Raw genomic sequence first — 22318 nt, 5'->3', positions numbered from 1 at the left:
CTTTGAGAGAAAACCACACCCTTTCCTTCAGATTCTCCCCTGGAAAGAGGCACCCGAATGCCAGACTGTCCTTTCATAAACTCCTTCCTTCCTTGGCTACTTCCCCCCTCCACACCCCACTGCGCGCCTTCTGAACGGAATTTGAACGTTCACTTACGGTTCTGGTGCCCTTTTTTCTGCGAGGTGAGTCTCACAATGTTCAGTGGGGCTTAAGTGTGCATATAGGAGTGCAATGGTGCACATTCTTCCCCCCCCCCCCATGGTAACCCGCTCCTCACCCACATTTCAACCTCTTTATTCTTGTTTCATCCAATCCTCCCCTCCCCCCGTCTCCTCCCAAGCCCCCCCCTCATTTCCTGCCCCGGCTCCAGACGTCGCTGCAGCGGCCCCCTGTGGAGCAGTCACCCAACGAGCCGCCGCCTGGCCCACATCGGGCAGGGTGGTGACAGTGGCAGGGGGGCGGCGTGAGTGGCTACTGGATCCCTTTCTAGGAGATCCAGGCAAGCATCGTAGGCTGGGTTGGTGGGGGTGGGGCGATCTGCCGCGGTGGGTTTTCAGGTAAGGCGCGGGCGCGTGTGTCTTGTCTGTGTCAGTCATGGCGGCTTCAGCACCAAGGCCAGCGCCGCAGGGAGAAACGGGCCGTGGACGCCTAAGGAGGAAGAGTTTCGCTGCTGAATAAACCTCCCCAGTACCGGCGTGCGTGCGTGTGTGTGTTTGGTGCCTGAATTTTTGCTTCTAAACAAACATAGCAAAGCTCGCCCGTCCTGCCGCTTTTCTGCAAAGATCTAAATGTGGAGTTGATTCCCCATCTGCAATGCAGAGCGGCAGGAAGAGCCCCTTCCTAACCCTTTCGATTTCCCAACAAAGAATTTCTCTTTCCTGAAAAACAAACAAGACTTTTCTATTAAAATATGACAGATACTCATTAAAAGGAATCGCGGTAATCAAAGGATCAGTAGTTAAAGTACAGTACCTATCAAGGGCTTGACATTGAAAGGTCAGACAGCCCAGGGCGGTGGCTGATTGGGGCGGGAAGAGAGATTTAAAAGGAAGAGATGTCTAAAGTAGTTAAGAGCTGGGAAGGCTACCTTACAGTCCAGCCTTTAACCATTGTATGAGTGATATTGCATTTACCAAGTCTATCCTTTTTAAAATCGGCATTGTCACATTCTTAATAGCTGTCCCATCTGTCTATCTATCCTTCTATTCATTACACACCCGCAGTGAGCTATTATTTTATATATTAAAAATACACATATTGTTTGCTGCAATAGACTTACAAGGCAACTCCCCTGTTTCATTTCTGAAACCTATGAGGTTCTTCACATCTGAAGAAAGTGAGTTTCCGTGGAACTAAGTGGGATTTACTTTACTGAAGACATTCATAAAATTGGGCTGCACAGCTTGCAATTTCATTGCAGCAGCAGGTGCTCATTCCACACTCCACTTATTTCACAAGGGCCCCACTGAATCTAGTGAAACAACTCTAGAGTAAGTTGTTCATGAACTGGATCATTCCACACTCAATGGAATTGGTGTGGCATGGTGTTTTTAAAATAATAAAATTATAAAATAATAAAATAATAAAAAAATAAAATAAAACAAAATAAAATAAAACAAGCAGTTTAAAAATGGGTTTTTTTTAAAAAACCCGAATTGAATAAGTGAGTGAGAATTCATTTCTAAACCGAGGGAAGACTTCTCTGTGTGTATCCCATGGCAAATGATGAAACACAGGCATGCCTGAAGGACTTTTTCCTCAGAAGTAAGTCCCACTTCATGAAATGGAACTCCTTCCATGTAGCCTCATTCAGACTTGTTTTACAGCTCTTGCCTTTGCAGGGTTCAGAACATGCATGCAGATTTCTAAGGAGGCACCTGCGAAATGATTCTAAGCTTGGCTAGTTATAAGTCCTGTGTGTGTGTTTGTGAGAGATAGATAGACAGAGAGGCTATTTTTGCATTCTTGTTTGTGTAAGAGAGGTTATTCATGGTGCCACTATTACCCAAAGTTGGAAGATCAACTTTGAAAAAAGCCATCCGGAAGTCCACACTGCTGCTGGCTCATTAATATGGTGTTGTCATAGAACTGCAGCACTGCAGTCAGCGGAGAAAGGAGACTGAAGCAGGCTTCTCTGGGACATTTGCAGAGTTGCATTTGCACAGACAGCTTGTTAGACGGACTCTTTTTAATATTCTTCTGACCATATGTGACCCAAAGGTCCCATTTTTATCACAGCTTGCATCCTGTGTATATTAAGACTGCAAACATGCTTGGGAACAAGCCCCATTGAAATAATGGGACTGACTCCTGAGTAGAGGTGGGTAGGACTGTGCTGCTTGAATCATTGTAATACTGAGATATTTCCCAAGATTCTCAAAATGCTGAAGGGTGAAGCAATCTGCTTAGTTAGCACTGGGAAGAGAAGGGGTAGTAGATGAAGGCAGAAATCGATGTCTGAATGGTGCAGCAAAGCTTTTTAAAGTGCTAGTCCTAGTGGGGGATGGGGAAGGAAGACAGCATGTGGGCAGGAAATAATTCTTTGGGTTGTACAAGAAGAAATTCAATTTACAGCAAAACCAATATTTACTTTTTGCAAGGCGCACACTAGGCATTGTGAACATTTGCAATCCTATTTCCATTGAATGCAGGAGGGTGGGGGTAGGGGACAGCTGGACAGCTGCAACTGGACAGCTGCAACCATCTGCACACTTATTTAGGTGAAAGCATTCCTGAAGTCAGTAGCCTTCCTTCTAAATAAGCATGCATGGGAGCATGGTGGTGGGAGGGGCTATAAGAATGTCAAACCATTTAAGGGAATGAAGGGACATAATGTGGCTTCTGCGTGGAATTTACTTGGAAGTAAGTGACAAGGATTTCAGTGTAACTTCTGATGATGTGTTCTTCATCATGGTAGGCTAAACTGGCATGAATCCAAATAGTTCAGATTAGCTAGACTGTGAATGAGGCTCTTAAGTTTCTGCAAAGGCAAAATAAAAATAGAGCAAAGGGAGGAAATATGTGCCAAGCTGGCTTAAGGTTATGTTCTATCTATCTATCTATCTATCTATCTATCTATCTATCATCTATCTATCTATCATCTATCTATCTGTCTGTCTGTCTGTCTATCTGTCTATATCTATCTATCTGTCTGTCTGTCTGTCTGTCTGTCTGTCTGTCTGTCTGTCTGTCTGTCTATCTATCTATCTATCTATCTATCTATCTATCTATCTATCATCTATATCTATCTATCTATCTATCTATCTATCTATCTATCTATCTATCTATCTATCATCTATCATCTCTATCATCTTCAGTGCTATTTTTCTAGAAAAAGAGGTGTCGGAACTCACCATGAACGCTTCCCTTGTTCTCTAATAATGGCAATGGCACCCACCTGAGAGGTGCTGGAACTGAGTTACAGTGAGTTCCATCTTTTAAAAAGCCCTATATATATCCAATCGCAGGTGGCGCTGTGGGTTAAAGCCTCAGCGCCTAGGACTTGCCGATCGAAAGGTCGGCGGTTCGAATCCCTGTGGCGGGGTGCGCTCCCGCTGCTCGGTCCCAGCGCCTGCCAACCTAGCAGTTCGAAAGCACCTCCGGGTGCAAGTAGATAAATAGGGACCGCTTACCAGCGGGAAGGTAAACGGCGTTTCCGTGTGCGGCTCTGGCTCGCCAGAGCAGCGATGTCACGCTGGCCACGTGACCCGGAAGTGTCTCCGGACAGCGCTGGCCCCTGGCCTCTTAAGTGAGATGGGCGCACAACCCCAGAGTCTGTCAAGACTGGCCCGTACGGGCAGGGGTACCTTTACCTTTACCTTTATATATATCCAATATATCAAACAATTGACTGATAGGTTACAATTTGAAAAGAAAAGAATAATCTTATACTTTGTAAGGAGGTTGGTTGTATCCCAGACTTGTCTTACACTGAAGTTAATGGACATAAGTTACTTAGGTTCATGGTTTTCAATGGTTCTTCTCTGAGTAGGACTTAGTTGGCTACAATCCAATGCTATGATGCAAGATGACACTGCAAAAAAATACCTAAGCTGTAGCTTGATTTCACAACCAACTATTCCTTCCTTCCTTCTGATGTATGGATTACTTGTAAGTCCATCTACCACAATGAATGCTTACTCAGCTTAGCATATTTATTGAATTTTTAAAATTCTGAAAACTCTGCTTGTCTCATGATTTCAGTGCAGTTATTTTCATAGCCCATACAATTCTTCTGATAATGTCATTATTTGAAAGGATCTGTGGCTGCTCTTTCCAACCCACATTCTTCAGAGTGGTGTCATTAAAGGCAATAAGGTTGCTTCAGATTAAGTGAATTATAGCATACTGGAGAAATGAGTGTATATTTATGCAAAAAATTCTATATCTGTTTCAGATATTTTTAAATGCAAGATTTTCATTTCCAATGATTTATTGCTCTTATAACATGAACTCCAGACCATAAATGTGTGGCTGTACAATATTACTTTCCAAATATTTTTATGAAGGTGATATGAAGGTTAAATAAATTGGTGGGCTGTTTGCAAAAACTTGATTTTAAAGAAGGCAGTTCAGCTGCAACCTCAGTGACTGCAATTCTGCATTCAATTTGACTGCATATACCCAACTAACTGCATGTGGGATTGCAGCAAGTATATTTTGCAGTTCTGACACAACTTCTACTTAAGGCAAAATACACATATTTGGAAGATGACTGTTATTTTATTGGAACTGCTTACCATGTCTTATAGCCTTCATAGGTTTTTAACCCTAAAGCTTATTTTTAAGAAGATCCCCTTGCCATCAAAAAACACAATTCCAAGCAGAAGAATCCCTTACATTCCAAAGCTCCCATCATTCCTGACGAAGCTGGATGGGGCTGATGGGAGCTGGAGTCCAGCAGCAGAGTCCAGGAGTTCAGGTCTACAGATCCTCCACCCCATGCCCACCTCTCTAAAATAAAGGCTTACTTTGAAAAAGGTCAGCTATGCAGAGAAAATGGGTTGCATAATTTTCATTCTGCTTCACCAACAAAACTTCTTAATGAGGAGGCAGTAGAAAACCAATGCCACTTTCTTGTTTAAGCTGAGCAAGAGAAGGAAGAGAACATTATGCAGAGAAGCAACCTATGCTTTGCATTCAGAAGTTCCCAAGTAAATCCCAAGCATCTGCAGTCAAAAGAACGCAGCAGCAGGTGATGTAAAAGATCTCTTCTGGAGAACTTGGAGAGTCGCTACCAGTCAGAGCACACAGTACTGACCAAATGGACAAATAGTCTGACCCAAGGGCTGGGCTGGTATCAGTGGTGGACTTGGTTGGGTCTCTTCTGAGGGCCAGGGGTGGGAGACACTGAGAAGAGCCACTTGTGACCTGCTTGCTTCAACCACAAGCGCTTGTTCTGGCCACTTCCAGCAAGCAAGCAGCTGGTAGCAACCATGATGAAGAGGAGGAGCAGGGGGTGGAAATGGTGATGAGAATATCTACCCTCAGCCAATCCCCCCACCTTGTTGCCTTCTTCCTTACAACCACTGCCTGTCCGTCTTGTCCTTGTAGATCTCAGCAGGGAGGAAGGAGAGAAGACTAGAATTAGTTGGATCTGCCTGTCATTGGCTCTGGCTCTGCTTACTGATGGTCCCTCAGCCTGTCCCACCAGTCCCAATATGCACCACCCACCACTGCCTGACAGCTGTGCTCCCATTTGAATTCCCCACAATGCCCTGATGCAACACTAAATGAGGGGCATTGTGGAAATTTAAACCTAGTCACTCAGGGCAGGAGCTCCAGGGCAGGTGTGCTGGAGGCCTGGCAGCTGTCCAAGGATGCCACATGTCTGTTGAATGCGTGTGATGGAGCCACCTTCCTGAAGCTAAGCCATTCTGGATCTGGTTGCTGCCTAGATTGGCTCCAGGATTATTCTTATGGTTCCACAATAGCAGGGGTGGCCAACTCCCAAGAGACTGCAATCTACTCACAGAGTTAAAGACTGGCAGTGATCTACCTGTTGGATGTGCCTGCACAATAAGGTCTGCCTATCACTTGCAACTGCAATTTATTTTTGTGCTATTCTCTGGCTAGAATATGACAGTTTTGCTGCCTCAAGTTTAGTGGAGAGGTGTCATTTGAAATACACCTGAAAATGTGCTTCTGCTGGTTTAGTTGCCTGCATGAGACAGGTGGTAATAGAATATCAAAATTGGACAGTACCTTTGAGGTCATCTAGTCCGACCCCTCACCCAGTGTTAGTACAACTACAGCATCCCTGATAAATCCCTATCCATCCTCTGCTTAGGATACTTGCAGCAAAGGGGAGCCCACTGCTTTCTGAAGCAGTCTTTCCCAGTGTCAAACAGCTCTTACCAACAGGATGCTTTCCTGAAAGTAGAGCTGTAATCTGTTTCCTTGCATTTTTTTACCCATTGTGTCTAATCCTGCCTAGTCCCTGCCATCTTCGCTGTGTCAGGCCTTCAGCTATTTGAAGACATTTTGCAGGTGAATTGCCACTTCTTGACTGTTCTCACCCTTCCCAGTGCTATGCCATTGGACAATCCCAATTTAACACTCTGGAAATTATTGCTGGAGCACCATAAGATCCCATACTGACACAACTCACTTCTTTGATGGGGCAGTGTTCTGCCAAAGGGCAGCTGTTCTTTTTGTTTCAGCTTCCAGATAAGGTCCTGTTTCAAAGATCTTGTCCAGATGACAACACCTCACAAACATTTCAAGGCCCTGATTCTAGTTTTCCCAACAGGGAGGACTCTGGGAATGTTTATCCCTCCAGAGAAGTTACTCAATTCCAAGAGGATAATAACCACTGCAAGGGTCCAAAACCCTCTTAATTGTTTTTTTGCTATGTGGTTCTTTGTAAGACTTGATGAAATGTGCCCTTTGCACATTTTGTCTGTTTTGTTGTAGACTTCTTCGCATTATCAATACACTGTTGTGACAGTCACGTGTCTTTCAGCACTTTGTTGTGGTTGCTCTATAGACCTGTGCCCTTGTATGTGATTTTTTATTTTTATGACTTTTATGATTTGGAGGTATTGAGCACACTTTTGGATGAAGGTTGCAGGTGTTATTCACGTACAACACAGATTTTAGTTGAAGGAGTGTTACTTTTAATGTAAATAAGTTTATTCAGGTGGGAATGTTCTCCATCTGAAACCCCAGAGAGCTGCTGCCAGACATTGCATGGACAGGTGGAGTCCCCCCAACCCCAGGTGACCCCCGAGCGGAATAATGACTCAAGACAACGTGCTATGGGATTAAAATTGGCCACAACTTTATTAAGTTTCAGATGTAGGGAGACCTTGGCTCAGGCTCTGAGCGTTTATCCTTCCCAGTCCCCAGCCGTGGATCTGGGAGACTTCAGGGTTATCCAGAATGTGTGGGGATTGGGCTGGCTCTGGAGAACATATGTTCAAGCAAAGAGCCTGCCCCTGTTTCGCGCCGTTGGAGGGGAGAGCAATGACAACCTCTTGGCATATGGCCAATGCCTCCCCTCAAGACCCCTTTAATGGGGAACTCTGGTATCACCGCCACAAGGGGGCATGGGGCACTGCTTCATGCCCCGCCCCCCATTTAGGAAGATAGACTAAAGGATTCCGCCCAAGGCCAGAAACCTGCCAATGCAGGAAAATTCCTTTCCAGCCCTTCAACAGCGACCCTGACATAGCAGAGCCTGCGTACCTGTGGAGGGAGGGGAGGGTGGGAGAAGCTCTGGAGCCAACTGCCACTTCACAGGTAAGATTTATCTTCTGTTGTGTGGGCAGGATGGTCCCTCCCCTTACCTGGCCAATCCCCTGGCAACGCCTCCCCAGGCGGGATTGGGCGATTGGCAGAGGTAGGTCTCAGAACCACTGGCAGTCATCTTTGAGAATTCCTGGAGAACAGGCGAAGTCCCAGCAGACTGGAGGAGGGCAAATGTTGTCCCTATTTTCAAAAAGGGGAAAAGAGAGGACCCAAATAATTACCGCTCAGTCAGTCTGACATCAATACCAGGGAAGATTCTGGAGCAGATCATTAAGCAAACAGTCTGTGAGCACCTAGAAAGGAGTGCTGTGATCACCAATAGTCAGCATGGATTTCTGAAAAATAAGTCATGTCAGACTAACCTGATCTCGTTTTTTGACAGAATTACAACCCTGGTAGATGAAGGGAACGCAGTGGATGTAGTCTACCTTGATCTCAGCAAGGCATTTGACAGGGTGCCCCATGATATTCTTGTAAAGAAGCTGGTAAAATGCGGTCTTGACTATGCTACCCTAGTGGATTTGTAACTGGCTGACTGACCGAACCCAAAGGGTTCTCATCAATGGTTCCTCTTCATCCTGGAGAAGTGTGACTAGTGGGGTGCCACAGGGTTCTGTCTTGGGCCCGGTCTTATTCAACATCTTTATCGGGGCCATTAAGTGGCGCATCGGAAGATGGCTGACAATAACATCTCTCCGACCCACACGAGGTAATTTGGAGGCTATGATGGGGGTAATTAGCCTCCTTAACCCCCCCCAGGATTGTGGGGGGGGGACGGCCCTTGCCTGCTGTGCCCTATACCACCCCCGAATTTGTGGGGGTGAGGGCACTAGGCACAAAGCCCTCCTGTGGGATTTCGGCACTCCTTGACGCCATCCCTGATTCGCGCCGCTAGTTGCAACGATCTTTAAAAGAAACAATTTGGACGAGATTAATTGCACATGCTTCAAGGAAAAAGGGGAGTAAAGACTGCTGACAGAAGAGATCTCTGATAACAAGACAAGAATAAAATATGAGAAGATACGTCAAGATACGGTACGACAAATGACTGAGGGGGGAGGGGAAAAAAAACCTGCCTTCCCTTTTTTCTATGTGATTTAACAAGAATCCCCTCCCCTAATGAGCCAGAAATTAAGGACTTAAGCTGTGGATTTAAGGCTGTGTGGAGATAAACTTTCGATCCAAAGCAATGTTTCAAGATGAAGCTGGAAAGCTAAGAGTTTTGGAATGATGCAGGTAAAAATGCCGTCGCCATTTTGGGAGGCATTGTTGGAGCTCTTGGGTCTGGGAGGAGAAAGAGAGAAATAGAGTTGTTTACATATCGTGGATCAACTCCTCGGTGGGACTTAAGAGCGATAAATGCCAAAATTTACGATGGAAAGAGTGATGTTATCTACGAAGGAGATATATGGAAACCATCTGGACTTAGTGGAGGAACGGGAAATCCACACAGGATTATTATACTTGCTATCAGCTTAAGGAGACTAACAGAAGAGATCGTAAAGGAAAAAGAGAAATTATATGAACAAGATATGATGTGGAAACACCAAGATAAGACTGGATAGAATTATGAACTTTGTTTGGACTGATTTGGACATTAACACAGTAATAAGAAGATGATCTGAATCCCCCTTTGGATCTTGAAGTATGGGTTCCCCCAACAAAATTTAAAAATTTGGCTTTGTAATCTGGAATTTATGCGATGTGATTTAATTTGATGTGATTGGCCAGTTAATAGAAATTATTTTTTAAAAAATATTCAACATCTTTATCAACGACTTGGATGATGGACTCAAGGGCATCCTGATCAAATTTGCAGATGACACCAAACTGGGAGGGGTGGCTAACACCCCAGAGGACAGGATCACACTTCAAAACGACCTTGACAGATTAGAGAACTGGGCGAAAACAAACAAGATGAAATTTTAACAGGAAGAAATGTATTGCACTTGGGCAAAAAAAATGAGAGGCACATATACAAGATGGGTGACACCTGGCTTGAGAGCAGTACATGTGAAAAGGATCTAGGAGTCTTGGTTGACCACAAACTTGACATGAGCCAACAGTGTGACGCGGCAGTTAAAAAAAGCCAATGCAATTCTGGGCTGCAATTCAATAGGAGTATAGCATCTAGATCAAGGGAAGTAATAGTGTCACTGTATTCTGCTCTGGACAGACCTCACCTGGAGTACTGTGTCCAGTTCTGGGCACCACAGTTCAAGAAGGACACTGACAAACTGGAACGTGTCCAGAGGAGGGCAACCAAAATGGTCAAAGGCCTGGAAACGATGCCTTATGAGGAACGGCTTTGGAGGTCTTTAAGCAGAGGCTTGACAACCATATGTCAGGAGTGCTCTGATGGTGTTTCCTGCTTGGCAGGGGGTTGGACTTGATGGCCCTTGTGGTCTCTTCCAACTCTATGATTCTATCATTCTAGGTGGAGACCTCCAGGTATCCAGCCTGGGGAGGATGAAGCCAGCCCAAACTACCAGGGGCCACACTGGGATCTGGGGGGTTGCATGCGACCATGCAAAAGGCGCCCCCATTGTGGAGAATACTGACCTGGATAAATCAATGATTTTGCTCAGTATAAGGCAGCTTCCTGTGTTGCTAAGGGGGAGTGTCATGGGTCAAGGAAGCAGTCAGGGAGAGCCCTTTGGACTGGCTGATTCTGTGAAAAATTGTATGATTTCTCTATTCCCCCCCTCCTTGGGGAAATTGTGTAATTTCCAAGACAATCCAAGTGAAGCCTTGGAAAGCATGCCCATCTCTAACAAATATATAACATTGGGTGGGTAGGTGTGAAATTTTCTGAGCAAATCTGAATTTGCTTGGGAAAACCCCCTTCTTTCCCCAAATTGGTCTCAACTCTAATTTCAGCACAGCCTCCTTTTTTTGTACTCAGCTTGCCAGATTTGACGGGAGGTGGCGACAGATAATTTAAGCAGCATATGCTACTCAAGTGATCAATGAAACATTCAGTACCAAACTTTGTTGTTTGCTTTGCTCTGCTATATTCATTATTCAGTAGGTAATGTGACCCCCACCCACCACCCACAAATCTGTGTCTTCCTTGGAGCATTTGACTCTTCCTTTTATCGACTTGCCTTTGCCAGAGAGATAAAACTGGAGGACAGAACCCTGTAGAAATATAGTGTTTCTGCAAGGAAGACACAGGGAAGAGGAAACATTTGCTCCTTCGAGTCTCATTTGTATCTGGGTTAATTGCACTTCCCGGGGATGTGTCTAATTGATTTGTGGAGAGAGGACTAACTGTCTGCCACTTGGCAATGATGCTGCAGAACTGAATCTCTCTTTCTGCTGGGGCAGAAAAGACAGAGCCCATCTGCAGCCTGTAGATGAGAGGATTGCCAAGGGCTGTCGGGCTGGGGAAGGGCCATAGCTCACTGGCAGAACACCTGCCAGGCATGCAGAAGATCCCAGGTTCAACCCCCAGCAACTCCAAGCAGTGGCAGAGCAAGTGGGGGCGGTGGGGGCAGTCCCCCCGTGTCATCCTAAGGGGGGGGGGGTGACATTCACTGCAGGCTTGGGAAATGGGGAGCACACTCCTAGCTGGAGGAGGCAGGCAGGCAGGCAGGAGAAAGGACGGGAAGGAGGCAGGTGAGGAAACAACGGAGGGGGTGGGAAGGGGAGAGGAAGGAAGCAGTGGGTGTGCCTGGAAGATGAGCGCCTACAGCTGGACTATCAAGTGGATTTACAGGGTCACTTCAGGGGTGGCGCTGCAAACGTGGAAGGGATTTTGGCCAGTGCTTAAAAAGGGAAAGTGAGTTTCCCTCTGACAAACCCTTTCTGTCTCACCTCTGCAAAGCTCCACATGTTTCTGTCCAACCCTGTCCTCAGCCAACCCCCCACTTAGAAGCCACTCTTGGGTTATTGACTTCCATGTGCTTGTGTATCTGGGTCTCCCTTTTATCTATTAGGAACTATTCTCTCGCCTTTGATATCTATGCTGCTGATTACTTCTGCCATTTTAATATTAGAGAAAGTGTTTAAATTAAAGATGTTCTGTACTATAGAAGAACAGTGGTAACAATAGATTGAAGAAAAGTAAATATTTTGGGGAGGGTGGTCCCAGAGCCCTAGTGCCACCATCCCAAAGAGGATCAAATGGACGGCCTTTGGCACTCTTTTGTCCTCCCCTCCCCCAATGTCTTTCTCTCTATCTGACCGGGCTCCCTGCCTGTTACGTTACATGCGGGGAAACCCGTGTGGGGTTCCTCTCTGTGTAAAGTCTTCAAGCTTTTCCTGCGCACGCCTGACTAATCTGCCCCATTGTCAAAATTTACCTTTCCCCCCACCTCCAGTCTCTGTTATTGGGTGTCCTGGCTGAGGGGGAAAACAGAAGACAGATGGCCATCAGTCAGGGATGGTCTACTTGAGATTCCTGCATTGCCCCAGGGGGTCGGCTAGATGACCCCCAGGGGTCCCTTCCAACTCCAGAATTCTCTGGTGCAGGCCTGTGCAGAGTTTTAGGTACAAGTTGGATGTAAGGGGTGCAAACGATTGCAGCCCATCTCATGCACCGGCGGCTCGGGAATAAGTCCAACTGATCCTGATGAGACTAGATTGCTGCTGTGCAGTCCTGTTTTTTTAAAGAAATGTTTTCCTTTTCAGATAATACAGAGCATGGTGAAATCACAATAAATAAAACCTCCCCTTCAGTAGTTTCAAGCACTACTACAGGTGCCACATAATATCTGTACTGCATTGTTTACTGTGACAGCACTTCCACTTTGGAACTCCCCGCCTACTGCAACACAGCACGTGCCTTTGCTAGACTTTTTTCAGGCACTTGCTAAAAGCATTCTTCTTTAGCCAAGCATACCCGGATGCTTAGGAAGTTGAAGTAAATTTAATCTATTTTTATATTTTAGCTTTTATATGTTTTAAATTAGGGTTGTTAATTTTTCTTGATTTTACTGCTGTGGTGCTTTTTGTTTTTTTGTTTTGGTAAACCACTTTGAAGGTTTTAATAAACAATAAATATAAACAAAACAATACAAAACAAAACACAATCCAGCCTGTAGATTTAAGTATCTGTCCACAGTCATCTACTTGTTCTCAAAGGCCCAGAATCCACATTCCTTTGTAAGAAAATAAGAAATAAAGTCAAACCATTTTTGCAGGCAAAAATAAAATAAAATTCAGTGTGTGTGTGTGTGTGTGTGTGTGTGTGTGACAAGAATTTTCCGCAGTGGGTACCACCTGACCCTGCTACACCACTGGGTTGTTCCTCTAGTGGGGAACACATTGTGCTCCTTCTGGGGTATTTTGTCCACCTTTTGTCCTCTCACCTGTGGCTCCCAGAAGCTGCCAGCATGTGACAGGAAGAAAATATGGCAGTTAACGATTAGAGACCAAGGTTTACATTTTGCTTTTATTGTGCCCTTCCTCCAAGGAGCTCACATTCTACCTCACCCCAACAGCCTTGTGAGGTTAAGTCAGGCTGAGATATGTCTATGATCATCCACTGATGATCCACTGTGATCTTCACATAGGGGAAATAATAACCTTTTACTTAGACTAGAAAGAGTTTCCAGTCTTCCTTAAAATACTCTAAATTTGTATCTTTTAACAGTTCCATCCATTTTGCCATCTCTCCAATATGCCAGGATTTTGATCAGGTGATCATATCAAAGGGGATTGTGAGATGGGCCCACCCGTACCTGGAGATGCCAGAAATTGAACCCGGGTCCTTCTAAATACTAAGCATGTGCTCTGCCACTGAGCTACAGCCTTTAAGGGAGGGGGCAACTACCAGGACACCTTTGACCAACACTCTCTCCTTCCTAAGTAAAGTTAGGGTCAAACTGCACTTCCCACAATCAGGGGAAACACAAAGGGCCAGGCTGTCAGGGAGGCAGGTCAGCATGAAGAAGCAAAGGCAGTTTTCAGTGCTCAGTCAACTTTTTATTTAAGGAAATGAACATACAACTCAGCAACGCTTCCCAGTAGGTCTTGCCCCTGTGCAGCAGTTATCAGGACTGACGGTCCCTGCCTTCTTTCTAGGGCTCCTCCTCTCCCCAGCAGTCTCAAACAGCTTCTGAGCATCTTTGGCCTCTGTTCCACTCTCCTCCTTGTTCTGTGTGCTCTTGGAGACAAGGCTGGAGGGGAGATTGTCGCAGCAGGAGAGGGAGACTCCCTGGATTCCTCAGCAGTCCCTTGTCATTCCTCCTCTGCTTCAGCCTTGGAGTCTGAACTGCTCCCTTTCACAGGTTCTTTCTGCTCACGAAACTTTGTTGCCCCTTCAGCATCCAGATCCTCCTCTCAATCTTCTCCTTCTGACCTCCCCTCAGTATCCAAATTGCAGAAATTGGCCTCTTTGCTTATAGTGATCACTGACACATGGCTTTAAAAACAGAAAAGAGACTAATTTGCAAATGCTGTATATGTATGCACATTTAAAAATGATTGCTACCCTACTGAGTCATACAAAATAGAATGTTCTCTCAGGAAAAAAACAAACAAAGAAATCTGCTGCAAAAGGCTTCCACTTCTGACGACTCAGTCACAGCAACCTGAAAGAGCCATAGCACAGTTTCATACAGAGCACAATACAGATTTCCTCCCTAGCCAAGCAAGGGATACTCACCTAAATGTATGTCAATCATGGAATACCATTTCAACTAAAGCAGCACTGTCCTAATGCTGGTGACTCTCACTGCAGGGTTTTTCTTGAAATATCAAGAGCTCTTACTCACATTGTGTCTTTCTCGTCAACTGAACAGATTTGTTCAGGTACAGTGAGCTCTGGGAAGCCTGAAGAAAGGAGGAGCTGGAACAAGAGGAAAGAAGGGCTGGAACAAAAGAAGACGTGTTCTCCTACCTGCAGGTGAGTCTCACTGCGGTGACACGGAACAGGGCCTCTTCTGACGACTCAGTCACCGCAACCTGAAAGAGTCTTAGCACAAAGAATTGCAGACGGAACACAACAGAGATTTTCTCCCTAGCCAAGCAAGGGATACTCACCTAAATGTCCTTCAATCCTGGAATACCATTTTGACCGCCATTTTTGACTGAAGCTAGATAAATCATTAATCTAGAGGGGCAGAACAGAGAGATGTGATTCACACTTAAATCTCTGCCATTAAGCTGGTGTGGAAAGAGGAAAGATTGCTCAATGCTCACCCTTTCGTTTGTCCATTTGAGGTGTGACTTCATGTGACCTTCAGTTGGCTTACAATCTAGAGTCACTAGTTTGTCCCCAGCCACCTTCCTCTAATCCTGCAGAAAATAAGTTTTGTGGTTTTTTTTTTAAAAAAGCTTTTCTTACCACTGTGACTTCTGGGACTCAGCCGGAAGAGCTGGCTTCATTTGAGTGTTGCAGGATCTTTGGAGAGAACTGCGAAGAGACCAACAGAAAAGAAAATGGGGAAAAGGAGAGACCCATACAAAAAACATTGCTCCGGAAAAAAATACTGAATGGTGCAACGTGAATTTACCTCAATCAGCACTGTCCTAGTGCTGGTGACTCTCACTGCAGGGTTTTTCTTGATCTATCAAGAGCTCTTACGCACACTGCATCTTTCTCATCAACTGAACAGATCTGCTTCAGGTACAGTGAGCTCTGGGAAGCCTGAAGAAAAGAGGAGCTGGAACAAGAGGAAAGAAGGGCTGGAACAAAAGAAGACGTGTTCTCCTACCTGCAGGTGAGCTTCATTGTAGTGACATGGAATAGGGCCTCTTCTGACAACTCAGTCACCGCAACCTGAAAGAGTCTTAGCACAAAGAATTGCAGACGGAACACAATAGCAGGGAGCACAGCTATCTTACACCCTTGACCGAAGAACGGTACACTCCTCCAATCTGGGATGGTCGTCCTTTTCCACCAAGTGCGGCGCTTGAGGAGGGATGCACATGGAGCGGTGATGGATACAGCACAATCCACCCCCTTAACGCATTTATCAGTGAAATCATAGGCCATTTAGAGTTATTACTACCACAGCCACATTACCTATTGGTGATAGTTTTGCCTGCCCTGTTGTATAACTACCTTTTGACGTCCGTTTCCCATTGATTATGTAATCTTGTCACTGTTGCTGGAAAGGCCAGTCATTTCAGTACAGCTCTACTCACTTCAACGCTTCTCAAGCATTCGTTCTCCCTCCACTGGAATCCTCCACTTGCAAGACACACTGGAGACATATCCCAGAGTTCAAGGCTCCATTTTAAGATGGGAATATACAGAGAGACCAGTACAAAAGCATTGCACTGAAAAAGATCACGGAGTAGTCTTCATCCAAAGACTAATTAGTTTGTAAGGTAAATAAAACGTTAAGACTTTAAAGTGTCTTAGTACAAGAACTGCAGGTGGAAAAGAGATTTTCTCTCCAGCCAAGCACGAGATACTCACCTAGAAGCCCTTCAGTCAGAATACATGAAACTGCATTGTTACTTTAATTGTGATGTAGTGTTTCAAGTTTACCTGTTAGGTACCTATTTGCACCTGTCGCCACTTCTGACAAATCAAGAGTATTTTCCTTCAACTGCAGCTCTAATTTCCAGATGGGAAGTTACTGGCAAAGGAAGCTGACTGCTAGATCTGGTTTTTAAATTGGTATTTTAAATATATTACCTTCAGTGCTAGAGGATCCAAGTTTTTTGTATAGAGTCAACGCTTTGTGTTGTCTCACCTATGAGCTAAATAGCTGTTCCTAGAAGATGCTTAGCAAAAATAAAATAAAATGCAAAATCCTTGGTTATTACCACTAGATAATCACGTTACACATCAGGGGTAATTTTGTCTGGCCTGTTCCATAGTTACCATTTGAGCTCCATTTCCTGTATCTTTTTGTAATCTTGCAGGTTCTGCTGGAAAGGCTTAGTGGAGTTGATGTTCTCCTCTGCTTCCTCATTTGATCCTCACAAGAACCCTGTGAGGTAGGTTAGGCTGAGAGACAGAGAGCTTCATGGCAGAGGGAGGATTTGAACTCTGGTCTCCCAGGTCCTAATCCACCACTCTAGCCACTCTCAGGAACTTCCCTCAGAGGAAGCACTTTCCCACAGGATCCTGGACTTACCATGTCCCTGAGCAGTCACTCTCCAGTCGCCATCAGCAGGTTCATCCTCAAAATACTTTATTTGCCTATTCAGCAAGTTTTTAACTTACCTGTCTTTCTCTACTTCCAAGGCAACCTGAGCAAACATGAAATCAGAAGGAACGGTTTTGTCCTCTCCCTGTCTTCTTTGCTCTTTTCCCCCCAAAAACTCAAACTTTCCATTCATGAAACGACTTCTCTAGTTGGCTTTTAAAAGAAAAGCCTTCTATTTTCCCTACTCATTCCCCCACTGGTTTAAGCAGACTTCATATCCATGTACCCTTTCATGTGCTCCTTCTTTTCATCCAAATACTCTTTAGTTTGAAAGGTAAATAAAATTTGATTCCCCGCTTCACGTACCTTCATTTATCTTTATTTTCTATTGGCTTTTCCAGTCCAGTATTTTTAATTTTCCTGGTTCTCTTTAAAATCTCCATCTTGGAATTTTTTTTCAGTTTTCAGTTTAAATTTTGCTCGGCTAAACTCTTTTTGGGGGACTTTCTCAAAGTCCATCATCAGTCTACAATTTACTGTCCCTGTTATTAGGATTATGTCTTTTTTGATCTTCTATTTTTCTTCAGTTTCCTTTTAGTTCAAAATTCAATGCTTCTCCTAACACTTTTTAGGGACAAATACCTGACTAAGATATATGTGCGCAGTATTTGAAATCAACCACAGCAGAGATCACAGATGAAAATCACCTGTGTCCCTTTTTAAAGTTGTAAACGATGAATTTCAGCAGAGTGAAATCCCTTCATTTACTCTAAAAAAAAATTCCCAATGGTTTTGAAAAGTAATCTAACCTAAACTGGTTTCAGTTGCCTTTTCAAACCAGTTTCATCTTCCCCAGCCTCCCTCTCCTAATCCCTCTGCCCATGAGCTCCTCCAGCTCCGACCAGTGAGAGGGCTAAAACCAGCATCACAGCCAAGGACAGGCTCACTCACTGGAATGCGGCTCGCTCCTTCCGCCACCAGTAGGTCATAACCACACGTAAAAAAGTCCCTTGCAGCATTAATACAGTGGGCGCAAATGGCTTTATTCTTTAGATGGGGTCACTTCAGGGCTTTGATGGGAAATGAATATTTTCTTTCCAAATTAATACATTCTGGAAATACAAGGGAACTGAATTTGTAATCCACCCAAATCTCATGGATTACAAACTACAGGAACATGACCTGTACAGGAAAATAAGGGAAAGACTATGGGAAGAGGGGCTGGCTTGGATCTCAGTGGCCCTCATTGAATTATATGCAATCTGGGGCACAGCTGGAAAGGACAGCAGTTGCTTCTCACTCCTGATACTTATGCTGTGTATACACAACATTCTATGACAGAATGAATGAAGACTGGGTGCTTGTTGTTGTTGTTTTTTTAAAAAATGGCTTACAAAGAAAGTGGGGGAGTAATTTTAAATTATTGCTCTTGTTTTTAGCATACTGGCCATCTTTCCCTTGAAAATTGCTTTGTTGAAATATAATACCTGGTTGGTGGATGGGAAGGGTTTGGAGTGACTGAAATAGATGTGCAGCTCCACTAATTACAGAAGAAAATTCATTTCACTATGACGATTAAAAACCTCAGTGTTTGATGCTTAAGAATGCCTTGTGAGGTTTAAAGTTAAGTGCTCTTTTCTCTGTTCTATCTCTGTCTTAACTTTAACTGCCATGACATGATTGCATAATTATTGTAGCTTGCAAAACCGGGTGAATCTTAGCACAATGTGTAAAGGCACTTTCCAGATAATCATCACTGAAGTTAGACTTATTTTACAGGAAAGTAGTTAGAGGTGAGAGACCATGTGAAATTGCTTTGGATATGGTTTTATCCTGCTATTCACCTCAGTTATGTAATGCATGATGTCATTCATCCAGTTGCCAATAGATTCAAAACTCTCCTAATCAGCATTCATTTTTAAAGGAATCTGCCTTGCTTGGTGCAATTCTTTCTTGCACTGGGCAAGGAAAACACGGCCACTGAGAGAGAGTAGAAGGCTGATCTGTTAGAAGATGGTAAACTGGTATTTTCCTTTAACATTTTAGCAGCCACTGGCCCATTTGAAAATGGGAGCTGACTGGTAGTATTCCAAATAAGACCACGCTTGACTTGTCTAGCTTGATATTCTAACTACATATAAGGTTTTTGCTTGAGATGATAGCTTGTTTGCATGACTATTCAGTAACTATTTTCTCCTATGAGCTTCAACATCTGCAGTTGACAACATACATTAAAAGTGAAAGAACTGTGTTTGGAAATAGAAAAAAACCCTCAAATATTGTTATATTCATCCCAGTTCTCTGAATACCAAGAATTCCAGGGATGCAGCATGCTTTTTGTGGTTGTTGCATTTATTGCCTGTACTTCACCAGTAAGTCCCAGGGCTACAATTTAAAATTCAGTATTTAAAATGGTATTAAAAAGAGGTATGCTTCTTTGGAAGGAGATCACTCATATGACATTTTGAAATAGTTTCTGCCGCACCAAGATTGTCTTGAAAACAACAGAGCACAAAACACATGACATGGAATTCTCAAGCATGTTCATCAAATGTGAAAGGGTATTTATCTACCAGCATTCTCCCACTAATCGAGTTAAATTTGTCTGTCTGTCTTTTACAGGAAGATCAATCAAAGAGGAAATCTCATGACAATATCGACCTACAAAAAATGAAAGATTCCTACCAGTGATGTTGCTTAAAAGGTCCATACCTGGAGACTAGCTTGCGATGGAGAATAATCTAATATTGTTTGATTTTTTAAATGTAATAATGTTTTGCCACACTTGCATAAAAGTTTCTGGATTGTCCAGTCCTTTTATCAATCACATTTGATTCCTTATTTTCTCTGCATTTTCTCTGTGCTTTGTAATAGTTGCACTTATTTGCAAATGTGCAGGCAGAGCAGGGTCTGTGTCAACAGCTGGGGTAGGTGGGCAATTGCTGTGATCCCATGCGCCATCCAGGGGTCTACTGACAAGGGCCGCCTGGACCCGCTCTTCCTTTTCACCACTGCAATGTGCTTGTTCATCTGACTCTCACTCTGGCCAGGTGGTTTGAAGGAAGGGCTGTAGAAGCAGGAGCCACGGACTGTCGCTCATTGATTTTTTGCCTGAAAAGCACACAGCAAATGGAGAAGAGAAGCAGCTGGCAATAATAGCATGGAGGGTATAGAATCACGGAGGAAACAGGGGCCCATGGAGGGTTCGTGCCCTTTCTCCCTTCAGTCCTTGGAACTAGCATTGAGGCTGAACATAGGGGAAGGTTCACAGCTATAAACATGCCACTGCTTTCAAATCAGATCTCTAGGGAAACAACCTATTTCCAGAGCCCAAACAAAAATGTCACCCTGTCTCTCTATGCTGGGGTGGGCAGAAGGTAGACCACAATCTACTAGTAGACCTCTGAGTGATTTGCCAAAGATCTGCAAGAGTTCCTGACTCCCAATTATTTAACATTTACATACTTATTTGATCACTTTGATCCTGCATTGCAGGGGGTTGGACTAGACAACCCTTGTGATCCCTTCCAGCTCTACAATTCTATGATTCTATGATCTGCGTAACTTGCACCTTTAAAAGTTCCACCTAGTGACTATATTCAGACAGCACTTTATTCCATTTTCCTCACATTTTCTTCTCTGTTAATTTTCGCATTTTTTTGATGTTTCACATAATGTAAAATACACTTCTGGAAATCTAACACAATGTAGTAGAAGTCTAATGTTCATTTCCATGTTAATTACTTACCTTTTTAAAAGAGGTTTGCAACCCTGTTTACTTGGTTGTGTGCTATAATTTTCCTATGGTTTTCATGGTGTTGTGGGTGAACATATCAGACGACACAGCTATTCTTCAAACAGCTCTTGTTTATTCACAGGCCAGGACAGAACTGAACTGAAGGGTTCAGTCAGCCTGCTTATATAGAGCTCCAGTACAACGTAACTGTAACAATTTTCTAAAACTATCCAATCACTGAACGTCACTTTCGATCCCTTATTTGCATAACTATCTACAGTATCCCCCTGCTGGCCCAGGGTGAGAACTTCAGTACATAACACATGGATTACTGTTCATGTGATGATTTTTTTTTTTGGGGGGGGGGGAGTATTCCTGCATATGGCTTCAGTGGTGTGTGTGTAGGCAGCACTTTTCCATTTCACCTCAGGCAGTGAAATGGTACATGCCGCCCCTAGCTTAGAGGTACCCCATCTTTTCATTCTAATTTAATGTCTTTTCCACCTGGCCAGGGTCGGATATAGGTTTGATGAGGCCCTAAGCTACTGAAGATAATAGGGCCCTTTATATGTCCAGCTGTCCTTTGTCAACAACAAATTGTTGCGGTTTTTTGTGTTGAATATATGCTATATATGCCCACTACTTACATCATAGGAGCCTACACAACACAAAACACTGCTGCTGTATGTAGGTTTTATTTTATTTTTTATCTTATATTTAGGAAATGTACATCTAGTTTTTTCCCTTAAAATTTTTTTGGGGCCCCCAAGAGAGTAGGGCCCTAAGATATAGCTTTTTTAGCTTATACGTAAATCCGGGGCTGCACCTGGCTCTGCTTGGTTGATCCTGACGTTCTAGTAGACAATCAGAGTAAATCTGCCGGGCCTGAAGTCTGCCCACTTCCGTTCTGCAGCTTTCTCCCCAACTGCTGTTTCTTCACACACAGCCAGCTTGAATCACATCTTCCCTGCAAGGGGAAGTGGGGAAGTAAATCCCCTTCTACTACAGCTCCCCGTTATGCCAAAGCCAACTGCAGATGCCAGTGGTTGCTTTTAAGGGCTTCTGGGTTGCAGAAATGTGTTAATTTGATTTATTTATTTATTTAATGTAGTCATTGTTCAGAGATTTTGATGACAATGATTTATTGCATTGGTTAGTGGGCACACAAACAATAGCACAGTAGAACCCAGCCTCACCACCCAAGGCCGGGGTAAATGAAAAGGTCTTGAACACCTAAAAACTGAAAAGAGTGGTGCCAGGACACATTTCCCTGGAGAGAAGATTCTTTTTTTAAAAAATATATATATTGCAATTTTAAAAATTACAGATCTTACAGTGTCTTTTTCCTTTACAGTTACACACATAATCTATTTTTCTTTCTATACATATTTGTATTCATCTACGTGTACATCATCTGGTGTAGTGGTTAAGAGCGGTAGTCTCATAATCTGGGGAACCGGGTTTGCGTCTCCGCTCCTCCACATGCAGCTGCTGGGTGACCTTGGGCCACCCAGACTTCTCTGAAGTCTCTCAGCCCCACTCACCTCACAGAGTGTTTGTTGTGGGGGAGGAAGGGAAAGGAGAATGATGCCGCTTTGAGACTCCTTAAAAGGGAGTGAAAGGTGGGATATCAAATCCAAACTCCTCCTCCTCCTCCTCCTCCTCTGCTTCTTCTTAACTTCCCTCTACCTCTTAGTAGCTTCATCTTCTCTCTTTATTTCCTTTTCTTTGTACTGTGTTCCAATATACCTTCAACCTTGTCTCCTCCAATTAACT

General features: G+C 44.0%; 2 long non-coding RNA genes across 7 annotated transcripts in view; one reads left to right on the top strand and one right to left on the bottom strand.

The window, feature by feature from the left end:
- LOC310832212 overlaps positions 1–17804 on the bottom strand; it is a 288863-nt gene extending 271059 nt beyond the window's left edge. The window contains exons 1-3 of one of the 5 annotated variants that reach the window (XR_014558147.1): positions 17173–17804; positions 14744–16909; positions 13515–14549 (exon numbers count right to left, since the gene is read on the bottom strand). This is a non-coding gene — a long non-coding RNA (uncharacterized lncRNA). Of the gene's footprint in view, positions 1–13514; positions 16910–17172 lie in introns of those variants that run through there. The other 4 variants (XR_014558150.1, XR_014558148.1, XR_014558149.1 and 1 more) reach the window with 4 other exon arrangements.
- LOC310832250 lies at positions 78–19633 on the top strand. Of its 2 annotated transcripts, XR_014558200.1 has the most exons (3): positions 95–183; positions 3319–3424; positions 19429–19633. It is a non-coding gene; the product is annotated as an uncharacterized lncRNA (long non-coding RNA). The 2 variants fall into 2 exon arrangements; XR_014558199.1 differs by lacking the exon at positions 3319–3424 and having other exon boundaries at positions 78–183.
- The last annotated feature ends 2685 nt before the right edge of the window (positions 19634–22318 follow it).

The sequence above is a fragment of the Podarcis gaigeae genome (assembly GCF_964106915.1).
Source record: "Podarcis gaigeae genome assembly, chromosome: 15".
In the NCBI taxonomy this organism is placed as follows: Eukaryota; Metazoa; Chordata; class Lepidosauria; order Squamata; family Lacertidae; genus Podarcis; species Podarcis gaigeae.
Note: the sequence above shows the minus strand (reverse complement) of the source record. Positions and strands in the feature narration are given on the sequence as shown.